A 6,000-nucleotide genomic window follows, 5' to 3' on the forward strand; every position below is an offset into this window, starting at 1 on the left:
GAAATTCCCCCTCATCTCTGTCTCAAAATGGGGGACTCCGTACTCTGAGATTATGCCCTCTGGTCCTAGACTCTCCATAAGAGGAAACTCCGTCTCAGTATCTCCCCTGTCAAGCCCCCTGAGAATCCGATATATTTCAAAACGGTTGCCTCTCATTCGTCTAAACTCAATGAATACAGGACCAACCTACTCAACCTCTCCTCTTAAGAAATTAAGAAATACTTAAAATAGTAGCTGTGAGGCCTTTTAATTTCATTTCAGAGGGCAGACAGAACCTCAAGGGCAGAACCTTTGACAGTGACAACAAAATATAATTAAAAGGACATCGCTAACCCTGCACAATAATTTACTAGGTTCACAACCCAACAACATTCAAGGACAGACTGAGATAATCAAGCTATTAATCTTCCTTCACACATAAAACAATTTCCAAAGGTTCCGGATGGTCAAAGTGAAGGAATAAGCAGCTAATCTGTTATTGGTAGTAATGTTTGAGGGACGAATGTTGGCCAGGACACTGGAAGAGCTTTCTATAACTGGACAAGCCATTGGAGACTGCACTTAGAGTGCTGCGTACAGTTTACGTTTTTTAATTTGACGGAGGGATTTCCTTGCATTGGCGACAGTTCAGAGAAGGTTCATTATGTTGATTTCTGGGATGAAGACCTTCACCTGCTCAAAGGCAATTCGAGATGGGCAATAAATACTGACCTAGTCAGCGACGCCCACATCCTGCGAATTAATGTTTTTTTAATTCTGAGGCAGCTTGACAGGGTAGATGCTGAAAGGATGTCTCTCGCCGTGGGGGAATCTAGAACCACGGGGCAGTTTCAAAATAAGAGGCCTCCCATTTAAGGACAGATGAGAAGGAATTTCTTCTTTCAGAGAATTAAGAATCTTTGGAATTCGCCAACCCAGACTGCTGTGTCATTGGGTATATTCAAGGCTGAGATAGACAGATTATTGAACTACAAGGGAATCAAGGATTAGAAGGGCGGGCAGGCAGAAATGCAGGGTTGAGGCCAAGATCAGATCAACCACAATTTTATTGAATGGCGGAGCAGGCTTGAGGGCTGTATTGGCCTAACCCTGCTCCTGTTTATGTTCTTAATTCACCCCCCTCTCTTCTTCCTCCGCAAGTGCCAGAGACAAATCCACCTGACCTGCAGAACAGATTTGACGCTTCATCTGAAAAATAGCCCCTCTGTCAATGCTGCACTCAGCGTAGCATTGGGAGTGTTAAGTAAGGTTGTGGGGGGATCTGAGAAAGAGGGTGAGGATCTCCAAGTATAATTGCTTGGCGCAAGGAGCTTGGCCTGGCTAAGAGGGGAAAGGCGGGGGAAACGTGCATACAGGACTTGGACTACGCGAGGACTTGACAGCAGAGCATTGGCTCAGTTAAAGATATGTGAAAGCTCGACATGTGCGTCCCAATGAGACCCTGTATCTTGACTCTACTGACTACCTTTAAATAGGAAAACCAGACACAAATACTCAATAAATGGGGAGTTATTGAGAGGGTGTGAGGAAGTGAGAGACTTGCATTCCACAGGTCGTTGATGGTGGCAGGATGGTGGACAATGTGGTCAAGAAAGCCTATGGATTGCTTTCCTTTATTGGGTGAGGTACTGAATACAAAAGCAAGGATGTAATGTTGGAACTGTATAAAACACAGCTGGAATTTTGTGTACCTTTCTGATCACTACATTACAGGAAGGACAGAATTGCTCTGGAGAGAGTGCAGAGGAGATTTACAAGAATATTGTCAGGGCTTGAAAATTGCAGTTATGAGGAGATTGGATAGGCTCGGGGTGTTTTCCTTTAGACAGAGGAGGCTAAGGGTGACCTAATTGAGGTGTACAAAATTATGAGGCACCTAGACAGGAAAGACTTGTTTTCCCTAGCCGAGAGGTCAATTACCAGGGTGCATAGATTATGTAGATCATATATCATAGAACTGACAGTGCAGAAGTAGGCCACTCAGCCCATCAAGTCTGCACCGACTCTTGGAAAGAGCACCCAAGCCCATGCCTCCTCCCTATCCCCGTAACCCCACCTAACCTTTTTGGACACTAGGGGCAATTTATCATGGCCAGTCCACCTAACCTGCACATTTTTGGACTGTGGAAGGAAACCGGAGCAGCCGGAAGAAACCCACGCAGACACGGGGAGAACGTGCAGCCTCCGCACAGACAGTGACCTAAGCCGGGAATCGAACCAGGGACCCTGGAGCTGTGAAGCAACTGTGCTAGCCACTGTGCTGGCATGCTGACCACATTATGGTGATTGGTAGAAGGATTAGAGGGGACATAAGGAAAGCCTTTTTCACCCAGAGGGTGGTGGGCGTCTGGAATTCACTGCCAAAATTAGCTGGTTTAGCACAGTGGGCTAAACAGCTGGCTTGTAATGCAGAACAAAGCCAGCAGCGTGGGTTCAATTCCCGTACCGGCCTCCCCGAACAGGCGCCGGAATGTGGCGACTCGGGGCTTTTCACAGTAACTTAATTGAAGCCTACTTGTGACAATAAGCGATTATTATTATATTAAATTGGTGGTTGGGACTGAAACACTCAACTCATTTAAAAGGCATCTGGATCTGCATCTGAAGTGCTGGAACCTGCACGGTTAGGGACCAGGTGCTGGAAGGTGGGATTAAAATGAGCAGCTAGTTTCTTTTTTTCTCTCTTTCGGGCAGTGCAGATATGATGGGCTGAATCGCATCCTTCTGCACCGTAACGTTTCACCGATTCTAAATCTACGACATGGATTGTAGCTGCAGGTGGGTTAAAGTGAGAATGTAAAGTCCTTACTGAACATGACAAAACTGATTCCGAACACAGCCTGCCCGCTGTGACTCTGAGAACTCCTTTGACTTGATAGATAAAGTCAGGAACTGCATTAGAACGTCGCTGCTTAGTTGCAGGCACAGTAATTACAAACATCCTGGGCTGGAATAGTTTTCAGAACCAGTCCATTTTAAATGTGGTGCTGAACTATACAAGTACACCAGGTTTGATCCTCAGAGTGTGCTGAATTAAATGGCCTAAGCCAAGGACAGTATTGGAAATGTTACAATCGGTTTCAGTGTCCCTGCACTGGAGTGCTCCTGACCACTCTCCTGTCACAGGTAGGCAGAACAAACTCAGGTGACCTCTAAACATCAAGCATGTTCCCCGGCTAATAAAGAATAAAAATAAGGATTTTCATTTATATGGCACTTTTTTTCACCTCGGGACATCCCAAGTGTTTCACAGCCTATGAAGTACTTTTTTTCCCCAAAGTGTAGTCACTGGGTGCAATTCTCCCAAAAGAGCGCATTTAGCCGCATGTTTCCCGTCACTCGCAGTTGAATAAGGGGCCTGAATGGGGAACGCATGGCTGAAGCCGCACTTGGCCCATTTTGTACATTTAAACATGGCATCCCAATCTCTCGTTACAATGGGGAGTTCCGGAGAGCGGAGCTCCCCATTGTAGCGAGAGATCGGGCCCAATTTTTAAATGGTGTTCCGATCGCCAAGGCCCCCGAAACAATCCCCGACCTTCCCAGTCAGCCCGAATGCACTTTGGGATGGTCCTTGGCAGTGTCAACTTGGCACCCTGGCAGTGCCACCTGGGCTGGCACTGCCAGGGTACCCAGGTGGTACAATCAGTGCCAGGGCACCACCCTACCTAAAGGGCATGCAGCTGGGGGGACTCCAATCCCCTGGGAGAGCCCCACGAGTGCCATTCCCTCTGGTCCCCGACCAGTGCTGAATGGCACTCGCCCGAGGTCTCCGAGGTGAAGGGGGTGAATCCCAAAGCCTCAGGTACCTCGTGAATCTGCACATTAGAATGAGGCTTACTGCCTTGCTCTAAAAAGCAGATTTGCCAAAAAGTAATCTTGGGCGGGATTCACATCGCAACATCTCGCGAGATCGTATTGGATCTCACGAGGCTTTGCGAACCTGGTTGATCCCGGTAACAGGGTCTCCCGGTTTTCATGGGCCACGCTGTGCTGAGCTGCTTTTCGAGTGCAGCGTGGCCACTGGATCACGCCCAAGGTTGCAGTGTAGGAAACACAGGAGTCAATTTGCACACTGAGATCCTACAAACAGAAGTGTGATAACAACCAGACTCGTCAGTAATGCTGGTTGAGGGATAAATTTGGCCAGAACACTGGGGAGAACTCCCCTGCTCTACTTTGAATTCATGGCTGAGAGATTTTTTACAAATCCAAGTAGGAGGACAGAGAGAGGGGCCTTCAGTTTTACATCTCATCTGAAACTTGCGGGTCAGTCCAGGTTATTGTGCTGGGGTCTCTGGAGTGGGACTTAATCCCACAACCTTCTGGTTCAGAGGCAGCAGTGCATCCCACTAAAATGCAGAGAGATTTGAGCCGATTCCTACATTCTGCAGTGAGGAATATAGAGCCTCTCATTACCGTTTGTGGGAGTTTGCTGTGTGCAAACTGCTGCAAAATTTTACATTACAATAGTGGCTGCATTTCAAAATCCAATGACTGAGCTATGAAGCACTTTGAAATGTCTTGAACCCAATTGTGAAAGGGACAAATTAAATGCAAGCTCTGCTTTTCATACCCCAAATTCTAGAACACCAAGGGTTAAAGATTTGGCATGCTTAGAAAATTAATGCATCTATTTCTGTGCCATTAACAACAAACATGCATTTGTATTGCACCTTTTAACATAGAAAAGTGTCCCAAAGCACTTCACAGGAGCAATTACCTGACAAAAATGTATACCATCATGACATAGATCATTCTGGGACATGCACTAACAAGTTCACGGTTAACAGGGACATCATTGAAGTATGTTCAAAAGTCCCAGGACTGGTCACAAATATAACATAATCCCGAAGGTGTTAAGAATGAGCACAACCTGCTTATCTGTTCAAAGCTGCTTCCTCTCAACAGCCAGCTCAGCTATTAAATCAGACATATTTATTTAAAACAAATTATTCACAAAAGGTATTTTTTTGTAAAAGAAAAATGTAAAAAGTACATAAAACAATATATCTCTCCCGTTTTGTTGCGTGTTTTTGTTTGTAGGCCTCACCTGGTACAAGGCTAAATTGGAAATTCAAACCCACCTAGTGTGTGTGTCTGGACTAGTTTTCCTCTAGAAAATTAGCCCTAGTTGAGAATTTGAGACTCTAACAACAATAACATATTAGTTTTAAAGTGCAAAATTATATTTAAATAAAATGGGGCATCTTACACATACACAAACCCAAACAGAAAAATATATTAGGCCTCAGGCTTCCAGCAGGTTAAATTTAATCAGTCCCCCCACTGACAGTGTCTGTTGCCTGGGATACTTCCAGCAGATGGATCAGTCAGAAAGCTGAGGCCTCGAACGCCACACAATCGTACTATTCCCACATGTAAAGCTTCAATAATGTATGATTCTCTTCTGTAATAAATTGAAACACTTAAAAGAAAAAAATACCTTTGTTTTTGTGTGTTTGTCACTGGATTTCTAGTCTAAATTCCGGCAGCATTTCCCTTCCTCTGTACTGGAAGATGTTTGTGGGACTCTATAGCACCACATACTGGTTAGGGACACATTTTTGTTTCTCAAAAGACTGATCACATTTTTAAAAAGCACCAGTTTTTAAAATTGGTTTTGAGTTGTTTTTGAGCATGTTTTTGGAAAAAAAATTGTTTGAAAGTTGTACAAAAACAAAGGTTCTACAGTTTTCTTCAGGTGCATTCTCCCAGTTAAATAAAGACTTGCATGTTGGTATGCTGCACCTTTCATAACCTCCCGAGGGAACAAACTCACATTCCTACAGCACCTTTCGACAACCTCAGGATCTCCCAAAAAGGTTTCAAAGTCAATGAATTTCTGTTGTTTTTGAAAAATATTTTATTGCGGCATTTCTATATTTGCACATCAAACACAATCATCAAACAAAACAAGCCAACAGGGCTGCACATAATCAAACCAACTAAATACCTAACACCCCAACATCCCACCTCCCCCTCCCTAACTCCCCAACG

General features: G+C 44.8%; 1 protein-coding gene across 1 annotated transcript in view; it reads right to left on the reverse strand.

Moving 5' to 3' along the window:
- The window catches only part of LOC140394338 (vacuolar fusion protein CCZ1 homolog), a 65,843-nt gene extending 60,307 nt beyond the window's left edge, over positions 1 to 5,536 (reverse strand). Inside the window, 1 exon segment of the mRNA XM_072481534.1 lies at positions 5,447 to 5,536. The gene's annotated coding sequence lies outside the window, so the exon portion shown is untranslated.
- Positions 5,537 to 6,000: the final 464 nt, after the last annotated feature.

Source organism: Scyliorhinus torazame, chromosome 17 (assembly GCF_047496885.1).
Source record: "Scyliorhinus torazame isolate Kashiwa2021f chromosome 17, sScyTor2.1, whole genome shotgun sequence".
Lineage (NCBI taxonomy): Eukaryota > Metazoa > Chordata > Chondrichthyes > Carcharhiniformes > Scyliorhinidae > Scyliorhinus > Scyliorhinus torazame.